Source organism: Centruroides vittatus, unplaced genomic scaffold, assembly GCF_030686945.1.
Source record: "Centruroides vittatus isolate TY-2023 unplaced genomic scaffold, ASM3068694v2 contig_549, whole genome shotgun sequence".
In the NCBI taxonomy this organism is placed as follows: domain Eukaryota; kingdom Metazoa; phylum Arthropoda; class Arachnida; order Scorpiones; family Buthidae; genus Centruroides; species Centruroides vittatus.
In genome coordinates, this window is record NW_027122325.1 from 4,349,601 (window position 1) to 4,375,171 (window position 25,571).

At 33.7% G+C, this 25,571-nt stretch overlaps 1 protein-coding gene across 2 annotated transcripts in view; it reads right to left on the reverse strand.

Annotated features, from left to right (window-relative positions):
* The window catches only part of LOC136978726 (protein lifeguard 1-like), a 351,072-nt gene that overhangs the window by 45,713 nt on the left and 279,788 nt on the right, over window positions 1-25,571 (reverse strand). Inside the window, exon 1 of one of the 2 annotated variants that reach the window (XM_067274516.1) lies at window positions 4,284-4,376. The exons of the other annotated variant lie outside the window; for it this stretch is intronic. The gene's annotated coding sequence lies outside the window, so the exon portion shown is untranslated. Of the gene's footprint in view, window positions 1-4,283; window positions 4,377-25,571 lie in introns of those variants that run through there. 2 annotated transcript variants of the gene reach the window in all.

Below are 25,571 nucleotides of genomic sequence, written 5' to 3' on the forward strand. Positions count from 1 at the left end.
TAAATCTTACTATCCTCCCCCCTCTTTTTTTCATCTTACGTCACTTCCCCTCTGCACACATATACGGCAATCCCCCATTGTTTCAGCAGCTGGGGATTAGTTTGCCTGATATGCCAGTTTAACATGGGCAAAAACATTTGCACATATTATATAAATTGCAGGAGTATAGGTTTTTAATGTGTTTAATTCTGACAAAAATTTTAACATGTTTCATTGGTTTAAAAAAAATGTGAGGTGACTGATGTTGCTGTACTTGTTATTATGGATCATCTGAAAATATACTCTGATTTGAAAGAAAGATTTTCTGATTTAAAAACAAATTGATTTTCCAACATGGGTAATGCGGCCAATGCTAGTGGATCTATCTGATGTTTCAATACAGTACCAAAAAATCTCAGAAAAAATGATGAGTCAGTTAAAACTTTATTCAACATAAAAGGAGTAATGGCTTGGCTTTGTGATGAGACAAACTAAATACCCAAATTCAACCAACTTTTCAAGAAAACTGTTGTTACCATTCCCATCTTTGTACAGTGGAACCTTGGTATACGACCTTAATCAGTTCCTAGTGTTTGGACTTATACCGAATAGGACATATACTAAACCAACCTTTCCCATAAGAAGTAATGTAAAAATGATTAATCCGTTCTCATGTAAAAAAAACCTCCTCTTGATATGGTATATTAATGGGGTTGCAAAATAATTGAAACACTGAGCTATAATAAATCTATAATAAAAAAATAAATTTTATTATAGATTTTTAAAATTATTACAGTAATAATCGTAAATAATTGCTTATGATACGCTGTTGCCGGCACACTGTTTTTCAGTTATCCAAAGCAAAAGCAATTTCTCAACATGATCTAATGTCTTCGATCTCTGTTTAGAAATTGATTTAACCCCTTTCGCAATGTTAGCAGATTTGATAATGTCTTTATTTCTCAGGATTGTTGATATTGTCATTCTCGGAATACAGTATGCAACAGTTAAATCTCGAACACGCATTCCACCTTCATATTTCTCAACAATCTCTTTTTTCAGGTCCATTGTGATTCTAGTTATTTTTTTAGTTTTCTGTTGCTTTTCATTTGCCTTTTTGCAATTCATGATTGACAAAAAGTTTTACTTACAAATTAAAATCAGAAGAAATTTAACAAAATTATAGACCATGGCACCGCGAACATCTAGTCTGATCTAGTACACCGATAGTGCTACTTGTTCATAGATGGTGCGTATAATTGAATTAAGTCGTATACCAAACAAAAGTCATATACTGAGCAAAATCTGTTTCATGCAAACAGGACATATTCCGAATTGGACAGATTCTAAAGCAGACGTATACCGAGGTACCACTGTATTTAGCTGAATGCAGCTTTAGACTGTAAATGATTTGCTACTGAAGAAAATAAAATTGACTGAACATCACCATATGAGGAGATTTAAGACTGAAGCTGACTAAATTGGTGCCTAAAATAAAATCTCTGCAGTAGGCATCAAGCACAAGGATCTCACTAACTTTAGTCTATTAACTTGTAGTGATCTCAAATTGTATTTTGAATTTGTTAGGTACCTTTGTTTTATTGTATAGTAATTAAAGCAACTGAAGTATTACAGAAATAATATTTATGTACTTCAGTTCTCTATTATACGTTTTGAAACTTTATTTGCCGTTTTTTCCATATCACTTCATATTATTGTTTTTTAACAATTTCTTAGTTCTTATTTCTTATCTTATTTCTTTCTTTCTCAGTAGAACTGTCCTATCATTCTTTTATTTTTCTCTTTCATAAATAATATTCTTTGGAAGCTTGTTTAAACCAAGATAACAGCCATTTAGGCTTCCTCTACATAAATAGGAGTTCATTTTTTGAATAATAAGAATTATGTCACAGGGGAGCATCAGGATTTTAGAGATGCTTAGGTGGGATGGCCAAAAAAGGTTGGAAACCATTGTGCTAGAGTATTCACTACACACAACTGTGTTATGCCTGAGACACAAATGCATGTTATGCTTGTTGCAGTGAGTATACATAGTCTTGTGACTTTTCTTTGTATTTCTGTTCTTTTAGGTTCCATGTTCAATATTTTTTTTTTAAATTCTCAATTGTGTCAATTGTGAAAAATGTCAATTCTCTTATGTATCTTTTCAAATAATCTAAGTCAAGTGCCAAGACCTAGTTGCTACCAACTACAAACAATTTGAAAAAAAGGAACTTTTTACCATTTATAATCAATGTCTAATCATCTGCTATGTATACTAAGCAATGTTATAATTCTAAATCCAGCATTGAACTTACTTTAGTTTTACTAACATCATTCCACAGCACCAAAAAGATTTGGATAAAATAAAGTGTGGTATCTATTCACATATGCAAATGGTAAACATCTGATTTAGACAAAGCTACATGGGAGCTAGAATTACTAACTATTCTCCATTTGGAAAGACCCTCCATTGAGCTATATTGTCCCATCCTCCTTTTTATCAATAATGTCCTTCTGGGTACAATTTCAATTGTTTATTTTTGTTTAATTTTACTTTATCATCTCTAAAATATGACTGGCAGATAATGTTACAATACTTTATTTCCTTGTTCTAAAGTAATAGTTTCATTTTTATCACCTCAGCAGAACAACAAAGAGAAAGTTACCACCATTAACCAATCAGACAAGCAAATAAAATTCAGGGACTCAATTAGAAAGATATTATTGTCCAACAGTCAGAATACTCAATGTTAGAATTATTACTAACATTAAATTATTAGAATAAGTAAGGTTTTAAACCTTACTTATTCTCATTTAATTTTTCATAGTTTATAGTTAGTCAACATATATTTATAACAAATTACTTTGTTCTAAAATGTTTTTTTCTTCTATACAAGAAAGTTGGCAATCTTAATGAAGTACAGGAATTTCTGAGCAGGCATACAAAAATATAAATAAATTTTGTACTCAGTCTCATAAACCACATGGTAGTCTTGGAGGTTAACAGAATTTCTTTATTGATAATATGCAGAAAATTTATTTATTAACATAAGAAGAACAACATTAAACAGAACACAAGAATGGAAAAATTGGAACAGAATGGTTCCTTGAATGTTCCTTCTATTTGAACAGTTTTCAAATAGTCAGAGTCAAAAGGCTTACTGTTAGCAAAATGTTCTTATCTGCTTTGTGGCAACATATTCAGCATATCACGATTTTTCTTTCTTAAAGTAACAGCAATAAACAGACTAAATAGATCAACTTATTTAATCAGTAGATAGTCAATGTATTAAAATGATTAATCACTGTCTATTATAATTATCTTAGATAAATTAAATAAATTTATTCAAATAATAAAATTTTTAAGAGTTAGAAAGTTGAATTTTTTGATTTTAACTCAATTGTAGCTAATGATGTGACAATAAAAAGGAAGGATTATATTTATTCAAAGATACCAAATTATAAATTTTATAATTAGAAACACAGTAAAAATTAAGTTAAATTTAAACAGGATAATTTAATTTCTAACAATATTTGAAAATATTTTGTCAATGATAACAGCAACGAAGTCATCACTGATGGGCAACTGCATAGCCTCCAAATCCCGCTTTCTCCGATAGAAAATAAGCAGTAACGAAAACATTTGTAAATATTTCTTTATTAATTACATAGTTGTTGGTATTGGTTTGGTTGTGTTTGATTGTGTGTGTGTGTGTGTTTATACCATCCCAGTTTTGGAAAGTTACTGAAAATAAGCAAAATGTAGAAATGAGAACGAGTAGATTTACGATCTTTTTGACATTTATCTAAATATACGAAACCACTTTACTGAAGCCCACTTTACGTTAATAGCATCCTAAACATTATCACTTTATATGTGATTAATAATAATTAACTTATTACTCTCACTATGTTAGCTTCGTCACTTTTAAAATGATTTTTTTAAGAGAGTTTTGTTTTAATTTTGATTTAGCGTTGTTCTTCTCTGAAAAGTACAATTTCTTGTTTATTTTTTTATTAGGACAACTTTAAAATATTCGTCTATGCATCCTAATATAGATTATCACACTAACAATATGAGACTTAATATTGAATGACAAGTTTTATAATTTGAAGTTAATAAATTAGCTACATTTGCTAATAGATCACATTATTAAAATAATATTAAAATTTTAAAACCTTAAAATCTAATATTTAAATTGACTTATTCATTGAAGTATGAATTTAAATTAATTATAATTCAATTAAATAATATGATACTTAAATTTATTGGCATTGTGTTTATAAATACATATACATACTTTATTTTTCGTTAATCAATTCAAAGTCGACGTTTAATAAAACAATTCAAATACGCAATTCGAAACGATCATAACATCGTGTGTGTATATGTACTATATATGTATTTGGGTTATTTTTCTCCAAAAGGGGGCGTATTATTCTATGTAAATTGCCATACTGTTTTAATTTAATTTTTTGTAATATTTTTAAAGAAATAGCTTTGCAATAAAAAATGTTAGTTGTAATACAGATTTTATGCAACGTAACCGCGAGTTTATACTTTCATTAATGCAAATTAAATTATTAAGAAACGTGACGTTAATCTTGTGGAACAAGACTTCCGTCCCAACTTATGAAACAATTATGGTCGGAAGTCTTTTCAGATAACACTTTTGGCAATAAAAATAAGCGCAAATAAAATAAGATGTAATGTCTTTTCTAATCATAAAAAAGTGGAAATTTGAACTGTGATATTTTATTAAACATTTGTTCAATATAATTCGATATTTTCGATATTTTCGACGTATTGTGTAGTACGGACGGATGGCCGAGCGGTCAAGATGGCAGCCTACCGCTCTAGGGCAGTGGTTCGCAAACTAGGGGTCGCCAGAAGTTTTTTGGGAGTCGCCAAATTTTTATGAAATGCATTATGCCTGCAAGCTGCATACCGTACAGTGTACATATAAAGAGTGAAGTGCAGTCACTCACTGTTTAATTGCAATTTCATGCTGTCCGCTCTTTCTTTGACCGTAATGTGTAATGTATGTAAAGTGTAAAGACACAAGTTTTTCACTCCGGTAGATGGCGCCCTCTTCGCGGTAATTCGCCAGTTTTACTAAAAAGCGCCTATTTGTCCGACGTATTGATGTTACACGTACTGTGTCGAACGGTGCGCACTGAGCATGCGCGCCGTACGAGATGGAGTGGTAATCAAGGGCTGTGGTAGTTATTTTGTAGACATGCGTACCAAGCCAAGGCTAACCAAGCCATAAAAGAAGAGATAAGATAAGTGAAGCATTAAGCATACCAAGCCAAACAAAGGAACAAAGCCACAATCCTCAAAGGCCAACCAAACGACCAAAAATTATCGCTGAATGTTTTACTGCGCGTTTCCATGTAAAGTTGTAGCATGTAGCAGTTGGCCTGCAATTGTTTTAGTTTCTCCTCGAGTTTTTTCATGTGACGTTGTGTAATTATGATTTTGTATATTTTTATCGGGCTTTAATACTCTTTGTTATCAGGTATGTACTATCATTAGAGAAAGATCTCTGTTAATTTTATTGAATTTCTCGAAAAAAATGATAAAAAAAATATATTATTTGTTTTAGTTAAAAAAATTTAACCCCTATCTTCATAATGGACAAATGGGTAATACGTACACAAGGTTGCAGGGTGAGAATTCAACTATCATAACTTCAGCCAGTAAAATTCAAGCTTTTAAGAATAAGCTTAGTCTCTGGCAAACTGAACTGAATAAAAACAACACCGACATGTTCCCTTGCTTTAACGATTTTATCAAGGAAAATAATATAGATATATTTACATTTAAAAACATCATTTCCAATCACATTGAAAAGTTAAAAGAAAATTTTTCGAGAAGATTCAAGGATTTTCCTGAAAACGATCTTGGTTGGATTCGTGATCCATTTTCCTACGACATATGCAGTCCAACTCTTCAAATTAGTGAGAAAGAGCAATTGATAGATTTAATTAGTGATTATACTCTTCGAAATCAATTTAAGACTCAGCCTTGCCAAAAATTTTGGCTATCCGTGGAAAAACAATATCCCGTTTTATGCAAGAATGCCATCAGGGTTTTAATACAATTTGCATCAACGTATTTATGTGAAACTGGATTTAGCAAACTAGTTTCAATAAAAACTAAATACCGCTCGCGTTTAAACCCTGAAGATGATATGCGAATTGCAATTAGCAACATACATCCAAACATCGATGAGATAATTAGAAACTTGCAGCCACATACATCTCATTAAAGGGCAATTTACTGATTTTTATGTTATACAAAAAGTATTTTCTTAAAATTATAAATAAAATTAATATGAGTCAGATATGATGATGTTTTTATTCGATGAAACGAAAGAAATGCGCGAAATATACATCGTATTTGTGAACATTTATCTCTAGGGGTCGCCAAAAATTTTCTCTCTACAAAAGGGGTCGCAGTCGAAAAAAGTTTGCGCACCACTGCTCTAGGGGACCGGACGGGACGATAAATCCCCAGGAATTTTTCTGGAGGTGGTTCGTCCGGATATGTCGCGCCCCGTCCTTCATCACCCAGCAGCCCCATTGTGGGCTTGGTCGAACCCATAATGGGCTTGCTAAAGGAGGAACTCTTAGTGCCCACAGGGCGGAAATAGTTTTAAAAAAGTATTGTGTAGTAAAGCAAAGCTGAAATGCAGTAAAACAAGTAAATTGTATTACAGTACGTTATCTGCAGTAATGCTTCTTCGTCTAGAAGCATGTTGTAAATTTTAATTTGTTCTTAGCATACATAATTGAATTGTTTCAAATCTAATAATCTTACCAGTGGCCGAGTAGATAAAACCGCTAAATTCTAGTAGTTTGTCGCGGATTCGCGCCTTATTAACGGATTGGTCATACGGAATTTTCCGAGTTTCCTTCACGTGTATAACACCTAAATAGGGGCCAGTTTCCCTTGAAAAGACCTCCCGGAAGGCACCCATTTAGGCAGATTGCCCAAGTGTTGCGTTGCCATAACAAACAAACACTACGTAATTTAGATAAATCAAAAAATTCTCCATTAAATTTACTTACAGTACAGTGGCTAGAATATATGGTGTGTCGTTCCTGTCTAAAAATAGGTTCCGAGATAAGCGCTTTTGAGGCGCTGTTGTCACTACTGATGTTGTTTATATTCATAGCAATAGAGCTGAAATGCTATTATCGCCACAGAATAATTATATTTTCGCCATTATAGTGGAGTCAGAAATCCCGCGTTTTTAAAACATTAATTATTTCTATAAAATTAAAATACATTTTATATTTAATATAATTGAAGTTGTTTTTATAGAAATTCTAAATTACTTCAAATTATGTCAGAGTTTCATCTTTATAGCAATACTAGCGGTCCCGGCCACGCGTTGCCGTGGCTCAAAATGTATGTATTATAAACGTATAACACTTTCCCGAAAAATCCCTTCTTACGGTGCGTTCTTTTATTCCTCCGCGTAACTCCGCGCGAGCGACATCCGTTTAAAAATTCCTGCGGAATGCGTTCCTAAATTCCGGTGGGAGTGCGCGCCGTCGAACGGCAAAAACGGCCGTTTGTAGCAGTAGTTTACGGTGGAAAGCAAAATGGCGTCCTCCATGACTCAGATAGTTTCGTTTCGGGGTCCATTATGTGGTTTTATGAATGAAAATTTAGAAGTTGTGAAAGCGCAAGTTAGTGCACGCGGTGATGTCAGTGTCTTTTCGAATGGTAGCTGGCATTCTATTTTGAATGCTCTTTCAACAAATAATCTATTTTATGGTTAAATTTTACAATTGGAACTCTTCTTTTGCCTTTAAAAGCTCATATTTTAGAATTATAGATTACTCCATTACCATACTATCGATAGTGCGGGCGCCGCCATCTTTCTTTCTTTCACCGTCGTTCTTAAATGCCTACAAACAGCAGCGCACTCCCGTAGTAGCGGAGACGCAGAGCGACCGCTATTAACGAACGCACCCATAGTGTACATTCTCTTGACGTACCTTATTAAAACACAATCAAAAACGCAAAAAACTGCATTTAAAATAGTATAATAGAAGCCTAGTTCTTCACGGTAAACCTTAATCCTGTCCCTCTCCCCGCGAGGGGAAAATCGAAAAATCCCTTTTTAGTCTATATTCTGTTGACGATCTGCTTTAGTTCACCCAAATACCACAGAAAAGCATCGTCGTACTTACGGAGTTAGCACCATCTGTTGGACATAAAATCCTTAATCCTGTCCCTCTTCCTTCCGGGGGAAATTTCGACGTCTAAATTATATAAAAACACGCCCGTATTCGAATAGAACGTTGTGTGAAAATTTCAAAGCAATCGGTGAAGAACTTTCGGAGATTAGCTATTAGGAACAAACGAAATTACATATTTATTTATATAGATTTTTGTCATTCGATCCTACTGATCTTTAGAACTAACGCTAAGCAAACACAAACAGTAACAAAATAACTTTATTAAAAAGGTGAGAATTGTCAGCGACATCCTCGGGCAACACCCGGGCAGATCCAACGAACTTTCGCGCGCCTTTTTCACGTTGCCAGGCAGTGTTCGGGATCTCTGGCGCTGGCGGCCACAGCTACGTTGCCAGCCAACTCTTGTTGGCAAGTGTTGCCAGACAGTGTTCGGGATCTCTAGCACTGGCGGCCACAGATTTAAACTGTCGAAGTAAGCATTAATTCGTCAACTTTATAATTAGTGATATTTTAATAAATCAATATTAACTAAGTATTATTATAATTGTAATGAATTAAAAAACTTGATACACACATTAACATGAAAACATTTTTATTTCTGACTAAAACTTTTTAAATGGATTTATTTTGTATGTCTTATTTTTAAATATTGTTGTTTCTTTCTGTTTTCTTCCTGACATTTCTGTATTTGTTTCAAATAAAAATGCATTCTCGTTAGAATATAAAATCTTACAATTTTTTCAGTTAAAGCAATTTTATGCATATCACAACCTACATATCTTATATTTTTATTTCCTAAATTAGATAAATCGATTATACTCTCTTCATGTAATTGTTGAAACTAAAACACTCTGTAAATGAATTTTCGATATCATATATAAGATAAAATAGTGGCATTGAAGGATATATCAATCCTCCTTTATCAAACTCCTTTGTAAATCCTGCACATTTTGGATGTATATCAGTTGCATTAATAGATTTTGCATGGAGACACTTTTTACAATCGGTGCAGGATGTTTTCGGTCTTACCACATATCCAGAAATATAATAAATTAATTGCAAATTACTGTGTTGATGAACAATATCTGAATGTTCTAGTTTCTCACATTTTAAATATTCATTAGCCTTTAATAATTTTTCACTTTCAAGAAAATTATCAATTCTAAAAAATCTGGACTGATCATTCTTCATAAATTGTTGTTTTGGACATGTCAAAGAGCTAATAATATTGGGAAAAGTATTGCCATTTCTTGGTGTTTTGGCTAAATTGGAAAAACTCAAACATTCCAAAATGGTTAAAAATTCATCGAGATTAAGATGGTCATTACAACCCTTGGATTGTCTAATGATACTAAAGAGATTTTCCAACTTATCTTGACCTAATCTTGCTGTCATCAAATATTTATATCCTAATTCTCTTGATAGATATTCTAAAATAGACAAAGTACTTTTCACTGTGATTTTTAATCCATCCGATTTACTTTTGCTTATACATCCAAGATCTTTTGGTTCTCAAAGAGCTTCCTATTTTTAAAAAAATCCAAAAAATCTTTCAAAAATTCAACTTTTTTTGAATTATTATATAGTGCATCTTTATATGCACGTGATGTCATTATTTTAATTAATTTTCCAATGCGTGCAATAAAGTTAACTGCTGGTTGTGAATCACCATATTGTGCAAGGGTATCTTTGTACAGACCTTTTAATATTTCAGTGTTAAATAACTGAAAGGCATAATCACACGCATCTTTTTAAAATTATCAGGAAAGAAATGAACTTTAAATATTTTTAACATGGCTCTTAATGATACAGTCTTCTGATCTTCCTTCCAAGCCATTTTAAGAAAGTCTAAATTAATTTTACCATCTGGAGTATTGGATATGCTAATTATAAGTAAAACGCCTATTTTAAAAATTACATAAATGTAGACTGTTAGTAGTTTTTTGCAATTCTACTTAGAAGAATATCTTGAAAAGAAATTTCATGGATTACAGAAAAGCACGGGCAGATGAGTTAATTAAATAACGGAATATTAAGTGCGGAGAGAACACTGGTGATTCGTTCGAGTTTAAATTAAAAAATACCCAATCACATTGCAGTAAAAATACAGTGATACCTCGGTTTTCGTCGACAATTCGTCCGAAAACAATCGACGAAATCCGAAACCGACGAAAACCGAGGCAATTATTTCCATATGAATCAATGTAAATCCAATTAATTCGTTCTAGACAGTCCAAAATACATACCAAAAACACATTTTATAAAGAATTACTATAGCGTTAAATACTAAAAGCAATAAGAAATTAATGAACACATCTATTTTTGTTAACGTCAGGCGTTCATTTGGTTTTTCATTTCTATTTTCTACGTGAACGTTTTTCTATTTTATTGTAGCTTAGTACAGTAAAAGTAAAAATGGACAATCTTATACAAAGAGCCGAACAACAATAATGAGTAGCTGAGGCATTGTTCCCACCAGTGTTCCCACCAAAGCGGAAATTGCTTAAAGCGCCCTAACTAAATTACAAAGGTAGATGAAATTGGAGTTTCTATACTTGAAGTTTATTGTTTTTCGGTTGTAATGGTCATGATAAGATCGAAATTTTTATTCATCTTTATACCAGAATATTAGGTTTTTGCGTATATATTGACTTTAACATTAATGTACGAGTATATGCAAGGAAAATCATGCAATTCGACCCAACTTTTAATATTAAATTTTGTGGCAACGCAACAATAAAATTCTGTGTACAGGTATACCTCGCTTTACGTCGGTAATTGGTTCTAGGAGAGGCGACGTAAGTCGAAACTACGGTGGAAAACGCCAATAATGAGCACTTAAAGACCGCTAAATAAGACGACAGCACAAAAACACACGTTTTCATGTTTCGTTCTCTAGGATTTAGGATGATTATATTAACATTTACTGTAAATGTACATATTTTAATATCATTTTATGTGCTTTTAATGCTTTTTTAGTGATATTACGACTTCAATATTTGTGGTGGACGGACGTAAAGTCGAATAAAATGACTTAAACTGGATTTTTATTTTTCCATGTACTTTTTTGACAAACGACGTCAGTGGCGTGCCGTCATTGGAAGCGATGGAAGCGCCGATTCCACCTTCCAATGACCTTCCCTTGTATTTTATAAAATATAAATTTTCATATTTTAACGTACTTTGAATTAATTAAAATGAATATTTTATTATAACTGCATTATGTATCTTTTACAAATTTCTATACTACATGTGAAAAAAAACGATAAGATTGCTATTGTATATTCGAATAATTCGGTGGCGGAAGGAATGTCAAAACTGGGTCAGTTTCTAATCAGCCAGATTATATAGGCATTAGCACATGCGGTTTACAGAGCACCAACCTCACCCGGTTTAGCTGGTAGAAGCGACACACGCGTACGGAGTCCAACTTTATAACCCGGACCGGTTCTGAGCTGTTAGCCGCCTGCCTGTCAACTTCCAAGCAGCCAGATTATAGGCATTGGCGCATGCGCTTTACAGAGCACCAACGTCACGGTTTAGCTGGTAGAAGCGACACACGCGTAAAGAGTACGCGACTTTATATCCCGGAGCGGTTGTGGGCTGTTAGCCGCCTGCTAGATATTCGGCCACCCTCGCCCGATTATGTGAATCATAAGCAGACTAGATCAACGGCGGGCAACCCGCGGGCCAGCTACGGCTGGCGAAAAGTTTCTATCCGGCCCGCGAGATCTTTAATAGATTATTAAATTGGAAAAATAACTATTAATTAGTTATTTTTCCAATTCTTTGTAATTTTCGAAAACGATAAAAAAAATAAATGTAGTAATTAACTTTTTATTTATTTATTTCATATTTACAGACTAAAAAAATTACGAGTCACAAGAAGGCGTCAATTAACTACTACGGCGCGGAAAAAAACGTAAAATTTATTCTGGCCCATGTTATAAAAAGGGTTGCCCACCCTAGACTAGATTTATAACAACCCAACCGATAGGAGTTTACTGGCACGTTTTTATGATAGTTCTGTATAGTTGACAGGAGTTTAAAAAAACTCCATTAAAATATTTGATATATTTATTCTGCGTTTATTCCGCTCTCCCATCTTATATTACTTACGGATTTCGATGTTAAACCGGTGATATTACGATTTAGTATGTCCCATCTGTAAGGGGATGCAGAAAAAACGTGTACAATTCTAGTACAATGTTAAAAATTAACTGTTACTTTGGCAGCATCATTTACAACCAAATTTAATGAATGAGACGTACAGTACATACAATGGTACAAAAAAAAGCTCTAGAATTTATTTTCCTTAAATTTACGATTTATATATCCGTTGTCATAAAAATTTGTCTTTCCACTGTTTTCCCAAGACTACAGACATTCAGGTACAAAGTAACTGGTTTCGACTTATTTCTACTTAAGAAGTGACTAAATAATTAAGAGATTAGGGAATGGGGACATAAATAAAATCCTGTTGAAAGAGCCAGAATTTTACTTCAACAAAAGCTTAACAGAACCAATCACTCGCTCAGTACAGTGGGAAACTGATTTCCGTGTACACCTGGTATTAAAACGAATTAGTTAGAAAACGAATGACTATGAAGTTTAACATAGTTAGATTTTTACAGCTACGGTGAGAAACGTTTAAAATTTACAACAGCCCTGTGGCGTCCTTTGAGATATACTAGTGATGCTACAAAAGAGGCATTTGACATTGACCGGTATCGGCACCCTCGGGATTTGGCACGCACACACTCACTACACACCTACCTGGACCGTCACTAGTTCCATCCATTAGCTACTCGTATCAAGATATTTGACTAAGTGGATTGTTTTAAGATTTAAAAAGTAAAGAATATTTTATGTTATTTTTATGTACGTTTCTTTACAAAGCTATATTTTAATTATAATTTTCTTTAAAAGTATATTAATACAATCGAACAATACATTGTACCAGGTATGTATATCCACCGCACATTTTATTTCACCGAGTAAGTTTTTATAATTTATTTTTAATTTTAGCCCTTATATCGTGGCTAGCGATTCAGAATGTAATTGTGATATTAAAAATACATTTAGAGAAGTCTACAGTTTTTACTGGCTTATCGAACAAATGAATACGAATGGACCCTAGACCAGTGATTCTTAACAGGGGGGCGCGGCCCCTGGGGGTCCATAAGAAGTTTGCCGGGGGCCGCTAAATTATGCAAAATTTCCTTCAGAATATAATAAAAAGAAAATTAATGTATAATCCGAATATCGTATTGAAAAGTGAAATAAGAAAGATAAAGTTTTCCTATTTAGTTTTTATTTATTTATTTTGTATTTCTTCCTACATACAACTTTGTTAGTACAGAAGAAATAAATGTAAATATGCTACTTACACCGCAGTATTTACTTCTTTTATTCCAAAGCAATTTTAAGAAACTATTAATGCTTGGAATTTTAAAAATAATTAGGAAAAATAGTAGGCTTTGAAAATTTAAATATTTTTGCAAAAGTTATGCAAAATCCTTACGACAAGTGGGCGTTTTAGTTTTAGTTTAGTTTTAGCATCGACATTGGATCGATTTATCGACATGTTTCTTATTTTATTTTCTGTTAAAAATTAATGAGTTTTCATGTTTAATTGTGAAGTTTGAATGTTATTTAAATAGATAATGAAATAATAAAGTTATGATTTACATTTATTATATAAAAAATAAAGCAATAATAAAAAAATCAATTTATTATAGATAAATTATCAAATTATCAAATATAAATTATTATTAAAAAATGGGGGTCACAAAAAAATTATGAAATATTTGGTGGGCCGCGAGTATAAAAAGGTTAAGAACCACTGCCCTAGACCATCACTGACGCGCAATTAACTGATTGCCCCTGGAAGTCGGCTTCTTACAGAAACACAGCTTCCCTGTCATCAAATGTCACGGCACGCCACTGAACGACGTAACTCGAGAGTATACCTGTACTAACAAATTGTCAGAGTTTTATTGTTGCGAGCGGTCGTTGATTATTATTGCGAACGGTTGGTTTTTCAGTTCGTGCAATTGAAAATTATTTATTTCAAGTGTTTCTTTGAGTTTTTCTTCATTGCTGCAATTTTATCGGTAAGTTTAGACTACGATCTTTCTATATTTAGGTGTTTTTGAACATTGTTAAACCGAATATCACAATTAAGTCTCCATGATTTTCCGACAAATCTCTATTTGCATAACGATTGATCGGTCGTTGCGCGCTTTCTTCACAGAGACGACCAATGGGGTCTTTCCGCTTATTTTCGGACATACTTTTCATTCTTGTCGTCGTTAATTTTCGTTTAAGCTCAAATCCAATCGAATTGTTAAAGCAAAATGGAAATTAATAAATACATTATATACATATAGTTTATATACGCATTATGTTCTATATGAAATTTGTTCCTTTAAATGATTTTTTTATTGGAAATCTTACAATTTACATGAAATTAAATTAACAAAACGAATGTTTTCCTAACGAATACGAATTGTATTTTCATAACAGTCGTTTCTTTCTTTTGCAGAATGGATAATTTCAAAGTATTAAAGAAGTGGCGCACCTCGGCAGATGGTGAGAAGGTGAGACTTCTCGTCGTCTTCTGCTTCGTTTCCAGTGATTCGGGTACTTCCGAAAGATGTCGAGGAGAGCGGAGAATGCGTCAAACGGGTGGTTGTCATTAGTCCCGACGATAGCGCCTCGACTGTGGTCGACTACCTGGGACTGCGATACCTGGAAGTTGTAGAATGGACGGTGGAATATCGAGGGGAGTCCAAAGTAATCGCGGAAACACCCGTCAAGCAGAAGAAAACTTGGTGGAAAAGGCTCTTCTTCTGCTGCATAAAGTGAACCTTCTCTCTTCCGAGGTCACTTCCACCCACGTCCACTTTTCACCGGATATGACTTTGCCACCCGAATACGACTTAGTCACCCGGAAATGACGTTTCACCCGGCTACGACTTAATTTACTGGACTTGACATTTAATTCCGAATTGGGTTTTTTCGTTTTGAATTGACCGACAGACATTTCTGCACTGGTTGTTCCACTTCGATTAAATTAAAGTCCCCAGAACAACGACAGTCTGATGGTCGGCAAAGTGACGACCAAAACGTAAAGCAGTTTTTACCAGCTTAAAGACTCTGTTAAGTTGCCTTGTCTATTTATAGACGATTATGTTGTACGGACATTCACACTGTATTTAAACCGGTGTTCAACTGTTAGTGTAGTCATTATAGGTCAGAACCAGAATTATAATTACTTCAACAATTAAATTTGTAAATCGAATTGTCTGAAGTGTATATAAAGTTTTGTAAGTTGCCGACATTTAGTGGCAATAAGTTAATTGCGCGTTAGGAAAAACCTAGGGACTGATCGTACTGTACTGTACGTGGTGGTGGCGGCAGAGGCAAAGACGACAAGTGTCTTACAATAACCGTTTATTTTAACATTAAAGCAAACTTACAAAAGAATAATATGCGATGCGATCTAGATCGTCTGCGGCAGAAGGAGCTCCAGATGACGGCGGTCGGAGGTGGGATGTCGAAGTCGTCGGTGAAGCCCCGGGGCAGTCAGACAGAAAAGTCCGAGGGTCGGTGACGGACGTCGGTGAATGAGTAGGTGGCTGCTTGGAGTTCCGTCGTTCACTTCCTGGTAGAAAGCTCCGTCGTCTCTCTCTTCCGACCTTGATTCGGGGGTTTTTATACCATTTACCCTCGAATCTTCCTCTCTTGATTGGTCTTGGGTCCCTTTCCCCTTTTCCCGATTGGTCAGTCTGTTGTTTCTAAGCAAGACGAAAACCAACTTCGGCCGGGGACGGCCCCGAACGTTGATAGCTATCCTCATAATTTACACCGCTTGCCCCCTCTCTTGGACATCTGACTAGACCGATCAGCCAGATGTTCTGTGTCCGCCTCCCCCCTTTCAAGACGGTCTCGGGCTCACATGATCTAACAGGTGTCCTGGACCATAAGTCTCTCTTCTTTCTCCCCTTTTTTGTTGATTGTTTACATCCCGACTCTTATATACGAGCACCCTGACAACCCCTCCGTCGTTCATTACCGTGTTGTGTTTGTTTTAGAAGAAATGTTTTACATCGGTCGAGTTTATAGCCCGACACGCGTTCTCGATCCGATTGACCTTCCGAAATTTCCCGACATAGCAATCTTGTAAACAATCGAAATACCGGCGCGATTTTAGGATCTTCACACTTTCATATTTAATACATTTTAATATGAAATTTAATTTTTAAGATTCGATATTTATCAAAATAAATATTAAAATTTCACACTTTTAGATTTATTAAAACGTTTTTACTTTTATCAATATTTATTTCCATCCTTCATCGTTTAGGTTTACGATAACGTGGGTATTTTTAATATAGAAACGGGCGATAAAGTCATTAAAATGAGTACCATAGTTATGCAATGAATTTGAAAATATCGGGAATTCACCAACAAAACTGCTCTCCCGCTTTTACAGCACCGAATTAATAAATTCCGAAGCAAAAAGGTCGTTCTGCAGTATCGCAGTCACACAGCGCCAAGTGGAAAATTCACTGATTGACTACATATACAAAAAGCAAAATTGCCGATTTCTCTGTCTTTTAAACGACTGTAGTAAATGTGAATATCTCGTTCGAAAGATACTTGTTTTCTTAGGTAGCGTGAGAAATTTCAGGTTTTTCTGTAAAGGGGTTGCCGAAATATAAGCAGTTGAAAAGTGCAAAGATCTCCATAAAAGCTGTAACTTTTTTCTTCATTATTCATTTGGCGGTGCAGATGCTCCTAGAGAAAGAACACCACTGGGTCCAGAGAAATCAAATTTTAAACTTAAGCCTTTCTCGTTATCAGTGAGGTGCTGGCGAAACTTGCGGTTGGATAGGTAAAACTTGGCGGGGTCCTATCCCTTGCTTTTATCGCTTCTTAGGATAAAATTGCATCCGAACGAATGATTTTCATTCGGAATGTTCTTCAGAATAACAAAAACTCAAATTTATGCAAATTAAACTTTTTTGTAACGATTACACTAACAGCATATTGAAAGCATTCAGTAGGTGGCCGTCGTGTCGCCCAGCGCCCACGGGATTGTTGGTCGTAGCTGCCTCGGATTTGAAACTACAAACTATAGGGATTTCGGAAGTTCGCAGCTTAACAAAACCTTGTAAAGTAAATCGTAAACGTTTGTAAATTAAACGGTTTCCGTAAGCGCTGTAAAATTATGCCTGATTTTAAATTAAGTTTAGGCTACTATCCTGTACAGAAGTTATAATTTTGTGTAAATTACAGATACCATTTAAACATTGTAAATAAAGATGAATTTATTGAAAGACTGCGACCTGAAATTTACTGTAAACAAGAATTTTCGCCATGACAGTATTGCCGTCTCTCTCCCCCTACCTGCTTAGTATCCAGCGACTATGTACAAATTCTATTTAATTCTAAACCCACATTATTACTTCACATTTAATGACTTGTGCCATTTGTATTTTTAGTAAATAAAAAAAATATATATAATAGGCTATTGCTTGATTTTGATGATAGCTGAAGTATGTTCTTTTACACGTAATAAACGCATTTAAACGCTTCAGTGTGCCTTTTTAATTGATACTTACCGAGAATTTTTAAAGCAATGTACATGAAGCTAAAGGTTATAGAAAAGAAATGTTTGCTTGACATAGTGTATTAAAGAAAAATTACTGCGCAAAGTGATAAATTTTATTAGACAAAAGAAAAAGAGATAGGTCGAAGAATGAAAGAAAAAGAATATATATGCTCTCCATCCTAAATCAGTACTTGCTTGCCCCTGTACGCCATACTTTACCTTTAACAATAGAGTCATCTATCTAACTGCTTTAAGGAGAACATTTTTCAAGTGAAATAACGTGACTTCCGGTTTGCATCGAAAGTTCGTACATACTTGTTACATAGTCGGGGTCTCCTGCTGCTCCTAAATTTCTATATCTGGTCTCCTCTTTCATCTTTCTAACTCCGTTCTCGAGATAAGGAAAAGACAGGCGAAATTTTCTGATTGCAGCTCAAAAAGCGTCTTGTTTGCTTGTCCTATTATAATTACGTAGCTTAACAGTAAAGTAGAGGGTGTCCATGAAAGATTGAGAAATTCTTGAATGGGTCGACTGTCGAAAAAGTTTGCAGACGACTGAAACCACAAAATTTCAAAGAAGTTTCTCGGGCACAGTCGTGATTTTTACCAGGTAAAACCCATACGTGACTCAGTGAGTTGGCCTACACCGTTTAATATAAAAAAACTAAACTGAAGGAAAGCAATGGAATTGTTTGGCTAGACACGCGGGGTAATGTCTTGTCTTGTAGAAGTTAGTTGGACATGAGCTTCTAGCTTATATCGCCCCGTGGTAAAGTGTGACGTAATTGTCATGTTATAGTAGTTGTATGCGTTTATAATGGTCGTATCGCGGGGAATAATTCCTTCCGGGAGGTCCGTTTAAGAGAAACTGGCCCCTATTCAGATGTTACAGACGTGGAGAAAACCCAGAAAACTCCACGTGACCAGCCCGTCCTGGCGAAGCGCGAACTTACGACCGAACTCCCAGTGTTCAGGGAACGGAAACATTGCCAATGGTGGGCCGTCGCGGGGTAATGCTCACAGAACGAGAAATAACGCCACACTGAGCAGGAAAACGCGTGGGTCGCCCTTCGTTTTCGCAAAATTAGCAGCGAGGTCGCTTGGGCACGCCGACGAAATGTGAGGTTGCAGACGAGGTCCGTAAATCACGAAATTCTTGCATTTAAATCATAACTAGATTATATAGAAAAGAGAGAGAGAAAAAAAGAAAAAACTCTTGATCTAGACATTGCGACGCAAAATGTAAACAACGAGTGTCGGAACACGTGCCGGAACACGTGCCAAAACACGTGTTAAAAACGATCCGTCTATGTCAAACGGAAGGGTAGAATTATGACACAAAAGTCTCATAAATAGGTGAAATTCTGACTCGAGTGCTCATAAATAGTCGATCTAAGAAGACAACTTCGGAAGGGGGGGAACAGTTTAATAGATCGAAAAACATCGCGCTTGAATCGTAAAAGTTCTTAGATGACAGAAATCGCAATTAACGGGCTAAATTATGAGTTCGAGTCTTGTAAATTTATCAACAATCTCCGAACACAATGGTCAAAAAGACGCCAGATGGACATCCCGAATCGGACCTTTCCCATGACCCGGGTCGTCCCGAGTTTCGCCTAGAAACAAAGGAGAGACCAATCGGAAAACGGGAAAGGGGATGAGGGACCAATCGGAAATTGGAATAGCGAGCGAAGAACTATAAAAATCGGAATCTCCAAGGTTGGAGAGAGTCTCCTCCGCATCCCGCAAAGAGCCGTGACCGGTGTTGTGTTGTGTCGCCGCCAACAACGTAGGACACCTCAGCACCTCTGCGAGCAGCTGTCCAGCGATCTCATCTCGTCCGCCCCGGGGCTTCGACGGAAGGGAAATCCTCGCCACTCCGAAGGACTGTAGAGAAGTGGACTGTCAATTGTGGATGTAAGCATATATGTTATCCAATAAACGGGTTTCCGTATGTAAAACACTTGTCATCATTTGCCTCCTCCGCCACACCACATGCAAACGTCCCTTAGGTTGATCCTGACACGGGATTAACGGATCCCCCTGTCGGCGACCTTACAGAAATCCCAGGCAATCGACGAAAACCGAGACAAATTTTTCGCGAAAAAAATCGACGAAAACCGAAACTGACAATAACGGAAGTCAACGAAAACCGAGGTATTACTGTATACGTAGTATTTGTAATTTAAATTTTAAAACAACTTTTTTGGCATCCAAGATATATTACTTGAATATTTAAGTTTATCGCTTACAAGGGGGAACATGATATGGTCATCACGATTTTCGATGTTACTGTTTGTGTGGATAAATCTTGATATGAAATTTTGTTGAGCAAAGGGAGAAAGTGCGCTTCTCAAAAGTTTTTTTTTTTTTTTTTTTTTTAATTGAAGTTCAGAAGTCCTGCCTGAACTTTAGACTTTATGTTCTGTAAAAACACTTTCCACCCTGTGGACACTAAAATGTCATTGCGAGTTCGGCTAGGCCCTCAAAGGGGCGGCCGGATGGTGAGGGAAAAGGTTTGATATATCAAGGACAGGTCATCATGAAAAATTCCTGTGATTTTTCGATCCCCAGATTCAATCCTGGTCCCTAGAGCGGTAGATCGGTCTTAACTGTCTCCGCCAAATAACATTAACGTATAAAAGCTAATGTTAGTTTTATATATAGGATACTGCACTATCCAGACATTATCCAAGATACAGCAATGATTGTCACAGCATTGCCACCAACCAAGTTTCAATAAAGCATTTATTGTCCGATCTTAAAATTATTAAATATGATTTAAAAGTGACTTTGAAGTAAATTGAACCATCCTTTCACCATTTTGTTTGTTGGGCGTTACTGGTCTATGCATAGAAGTTAAAATAGATTGAATGACAAATTTTTTATGTATTAATCTAATTTTAAATACACCATTTATTGCAAAACTTTTTATAATAAAAATAAATACAAACAAATTCATAGAGATGTAATATATTAAATAATTAATAAGTAATTAAAAATAATACTTGTTACAAAAGTACAAGTTATTTTACAAAAGTAATTGTAACAAATAATATTGTAAAATAAATAGAATTATGATAATACTAGCAGGTAGGCCCGGCGTTGCTCGGGCAAAAGTAACAATAGCGAAGATTAAGATTATTACGTTATAGTCACAAAAGAAAAAGAGTAATTTCATCAACAAACTAAGTATTTCTAAAGAAAGGTCGAATTTGAAGTCGAAGTCCAATCTAATTTCAACTCCTAATCGTTTTAGCGAATATTAAGATTATTACATCATAGTCAACATTACCCGTTTTCACAGATTTCTAATATTGTTCGATTTTCACGACGTGTTCTCATTATATCGTTCGATTTTCATCGAATGTTCTAAAGAAGAAAGGTCGAGAAAAACCGAACTAATCTGTTTAAATTTGAAAATCGAATATGTTCTAACATATTACTCTTTTTCTTTTTTCTTTTTTTTTTCTAGAGCCCGTAAATCTTGCACGTCGCTTTCTCTTGTTCTCCATTGTTACTTCACACTATCATCGTTACTTAATACTTTGATACTTAAATTTGGTACCCTATCTGTGTACCAAATTTCAACTTTCAACTCCTAATCGTTTTAGCGAATATTAAGATTATTACATCATAGTCAACATTACCCGTTTTCACAGAATGCAAGAAGTGGGTCCTCCCTGTTTCCAGACTAATTACAGAATTTTTAGATAGGTCTAAAAATATGTTCGATTTCGAAAAAACTGCCTCTGCGTCTTGCACTTCGCTTTCTCTTAACACTTCCATTGTTACGTAACACTTCCATTGTTGATGGAAGTGTTAAGACTTAATCCTGTCCCTCTCCCCCGTGGAGGGGAATTTCGAAAAATCCCTTCTTAGTGTGCGTTCTCGTGACGTACCCTAACTATGTACAAATTTCAACTTTCAACTCCTAACTGTTTGTGCTCTTAACATTTCCATTGTTACGTAACACTTCCATTGTTGACTCTTCCATTCTTAACGCTTCCATTGTTGACACTTCCATGGTTACTTAACACTTCCATTGTTACTTAACACTTACATTGTTATTTAACACTTCCATTGTTGATAGAAGTGTTAAGACTTAATTCTGTCCCTCCCCCGTGGGGAGGAATTTCGAAAAATCCCTTCTTAGTGTGCGTTTTCGTGACGTACCCTAACTGTGTACCAAATTTCAACTTTCAACTCCTAACCGTTTGGGCTCTGCGCTGATTATTATTATTATTACCGTATTTTACGGACTATAAGACGCACTTTTTTCTTCGAAAAATTGCCTCCAAAATTCAGGTGCGTCTTATAGTCCGTAGCGTTTTATAGGTATTTTTTTTTTTAAATTGCTTAAAAATTAAGGTGCGTCTTATAGTCTGTACCGTCTTATAGTCCGTAAAATACGGTATTATTATTATCAACTCGTCTCGATTATATATATAGACTAGCAGGTAAGCCCGGCGTTGCTCGGGCAGAAGTAACGAAAGCGAAGATTAAGATTATTACGTTATAGTCACAAAAAAAAGTAATTTCATCAACAAACTAAATATTTCTAAAGAAAGGTCGAATTTGAAAATCGAATGTTCTAATATTGTTCGATTTTTACGACGTGTTCTGATTATATCGTTCGATTTTCATCGAATGTTCTAAAGAAGAAAAGTCGAGAAAAACCGAACTAATCTGTTTAAATTTGAAAATCGAATATATTCTAACATATTACTCTTTTTTTTTTTTTTTTCCTCCAGCGCCCGTAAATCTTGCACGTCGCTTTCTCTTGTTCTCCATTGTTGTTTAACACTTCCATTGTTACATAACACTTCCATTGTTGACTCTTCCATTCTTAACGCTTCCATTGTTGACACTTCCATTGTTACTTAACACTTACATTGTTACTTAACACTTCCATCAACAATGGAAGTGTTAAGACTTAATCCCGTCCCTCTCCCCCGTGGAGGGAATTTCGAAAAATCTCTTCTTAGTGTGCGTCCTCGTGACGTACCCTAACTGTGTACCAAATTTCAACTTTCAACTCCTAACCGTTTGGGCTCTGCACTGATTATTATTATTATTATCATCATCAACAACTCGTCTAGATTATATATATAGATAAATGAGAGTTATTGATATAATAAATGAAAATAAAAATGAAAACGTTTTTTTGAATGATAAATAAGTTTTTTTTTTTTTGGTTCAATATTATTTGTCAAATTTAGTAATATCTTTATTATAAGGTGTTAAACCATCTTATAGTAAAGATTTTACTAAATTTAAGATTTTTCTGTTTATGTTACACCATTAATATACCGTTAAAACATCTTATAACGGTATATTAATGGAGTAACATAAATAGAAAAATCCTAATCTACTATATAAAGCTGAAAAATTGGGTAGTCTCTTTCTGTCACGGTATGCCAAAAATGGCCACTAGAGACGCTCCTAGCTATTATTTAAATTAATTTAAATTAACAATATTATTTTATGCTTATTTTATATTTTTACACTATAATACTCAGTATATTATTGTTTCTATTCGTAATTTAGTATGCCTCGATGCCTGATCGGGGCATACTAAATTGCATTGTCTTTCGACTTGTTAGTAATAATTACGATTTATAAATATTTTTTCTTTTATTTTAATATAATAGATATTACTATTTAAAAATACTTATTAATAAAAATATATTTTATTTATCATATTAATCATATGAATTTAATGGTGCAATGATTTTATTTTGTTTATCAAAATAGATAATGTGTTAATTTAATTCTAATTACATTCTTATCATTGAAGCGTGATTTTATTAAATTTATATTAAGTAATTTTAAATACAAATGTTAATGTAGTTTGTAATAACTAATTTACGTTTATTAAAATTAAGTGGAATTATCATTTTTTAAAAATATAAGCAATGTTTATATTTGACTTATTTCATATTTAATTAAGTAGACTATTTGTATTACTTATGGTCTCTTATTTAGAATAGCAAAACAATGATATATAAAAGTAACTAGTTTATTAATGCTGGTTAAAATGTTGTTTACTATTGCTTTTGTTTCCACTATTGCTATTGTTTCTACTCTTACTTTAATATTACTGTTATTGCTTTGCTCACAAATTAAATTAAAATTATTAACTAAATACACATTAATAAGTAGCAAACATTAATATTCTTAATAACTTCTTTTAAATTTGTTATTACTTGAAAGGATTTATCAGACCACAGTTCTTTAATTGGAAAGTTGACTAAGTTTCTCTCTTCATACAGATGTACAAATTCACATATCATTATTAAATTGTTATTAAAGTAGATGTTTCGACAATTGCAAAAGACCCTATCGATTTCCATCTTTAGCAGAGCCATTTTTACCACATCTTCCTTTTAATGACTTCATTCTTTTAATAAATTTTCAATTTAAAATCATCATCTTCTTCGTAATTTTTTTTAATTTTTTATATTGTATTTTTGCTATTAAATTACAATTATATCTGCTTCTGTCGTTACTCATTATTACTGTTTTATAATCGAAAAATACAAATTGCCATTCTCATCGTCGTTACGTGATAACGTCATTCGTTCTATATAATTTATGTTTAGATTCCCACTTTAGAAAACATGTTAAGAATTAGATACATTTGTGTTTCAGTTAAATACAAATTTAAGCAAGAAAAAAAAAATTGTTTTCACTTCTTTTACTTGGAGGCAAATAACTTTTAGCAAATACGATACCTTTCGCGCTATTTTTCCAAGGGAAGAACATGAAACTTTTCGTTTCATTTCGTCCTTCTTACATTGGCAAATGGTCCGTTCTGTCGTCAAATTAGTACATAAAACCGAAATAAGAGATTTTTTTTTATTAAACCACTATGTACATTTCAAGTGGTTTAATTTAATTTATAATTTTAAGTAATAACAAATTTAAAAGAAGATATTAAAAATATTAATTATAAAATAGGATAAAAAATAAATAATAAAGTAACAAACGTATTTATTTATGTATAACAAAATATCTATCATATTTATTTTACAATACATATAAAATAAAACATAAATTTTGTCATGGCTGTGTTATTTTATAAATTGCAGAATCATATATTGCAATGATATTAACAATACAGCTATAATTTTAACGCAATGTCATTCTATTGATTCAGCGAACTTTTACGTTATTCAGCAAAAATAAATATATAATGAAAATTAAGAAGAAAAAACATAAAGACTGTTAATTAAGGTTTATGTCGCCAAGAAAGAACTAAACAGAGAAAATTAACAAAACTCATTTATTTATTTCTTCATACCAAAACTATTGCTAATAAATTAATATTTATTGTTTTTAATTTTAAAATAAATAAATTTATATTGTAACGTGTCGGTGATTCATAGAGAATAATAAATTGCTTCATTAATTTCAACATTGTATGATTATTACTATATAGAAAAACGATAATTGCAGATCGATAAAGAAGGGGATATTAGTCATTTCATACCGTTCGTTGGAAAATCTAATAATCATTAGTTTAACTTATGATTAATTTCTTGATAACGTAAATATTTGTCATTTATATTTTTATAGAATGTTCTAAATCTGTAAGACTATGTAAATAAACAGTGCATATTTAGTGCTTAATGAATAATCTGACACGATTTTGAAAGAATATGATATAAAACAATGAATAGTAACACATTTTATTATATGCATAAAAATTAAAATAATGTACTATATTTTCACAAAGAGCAAT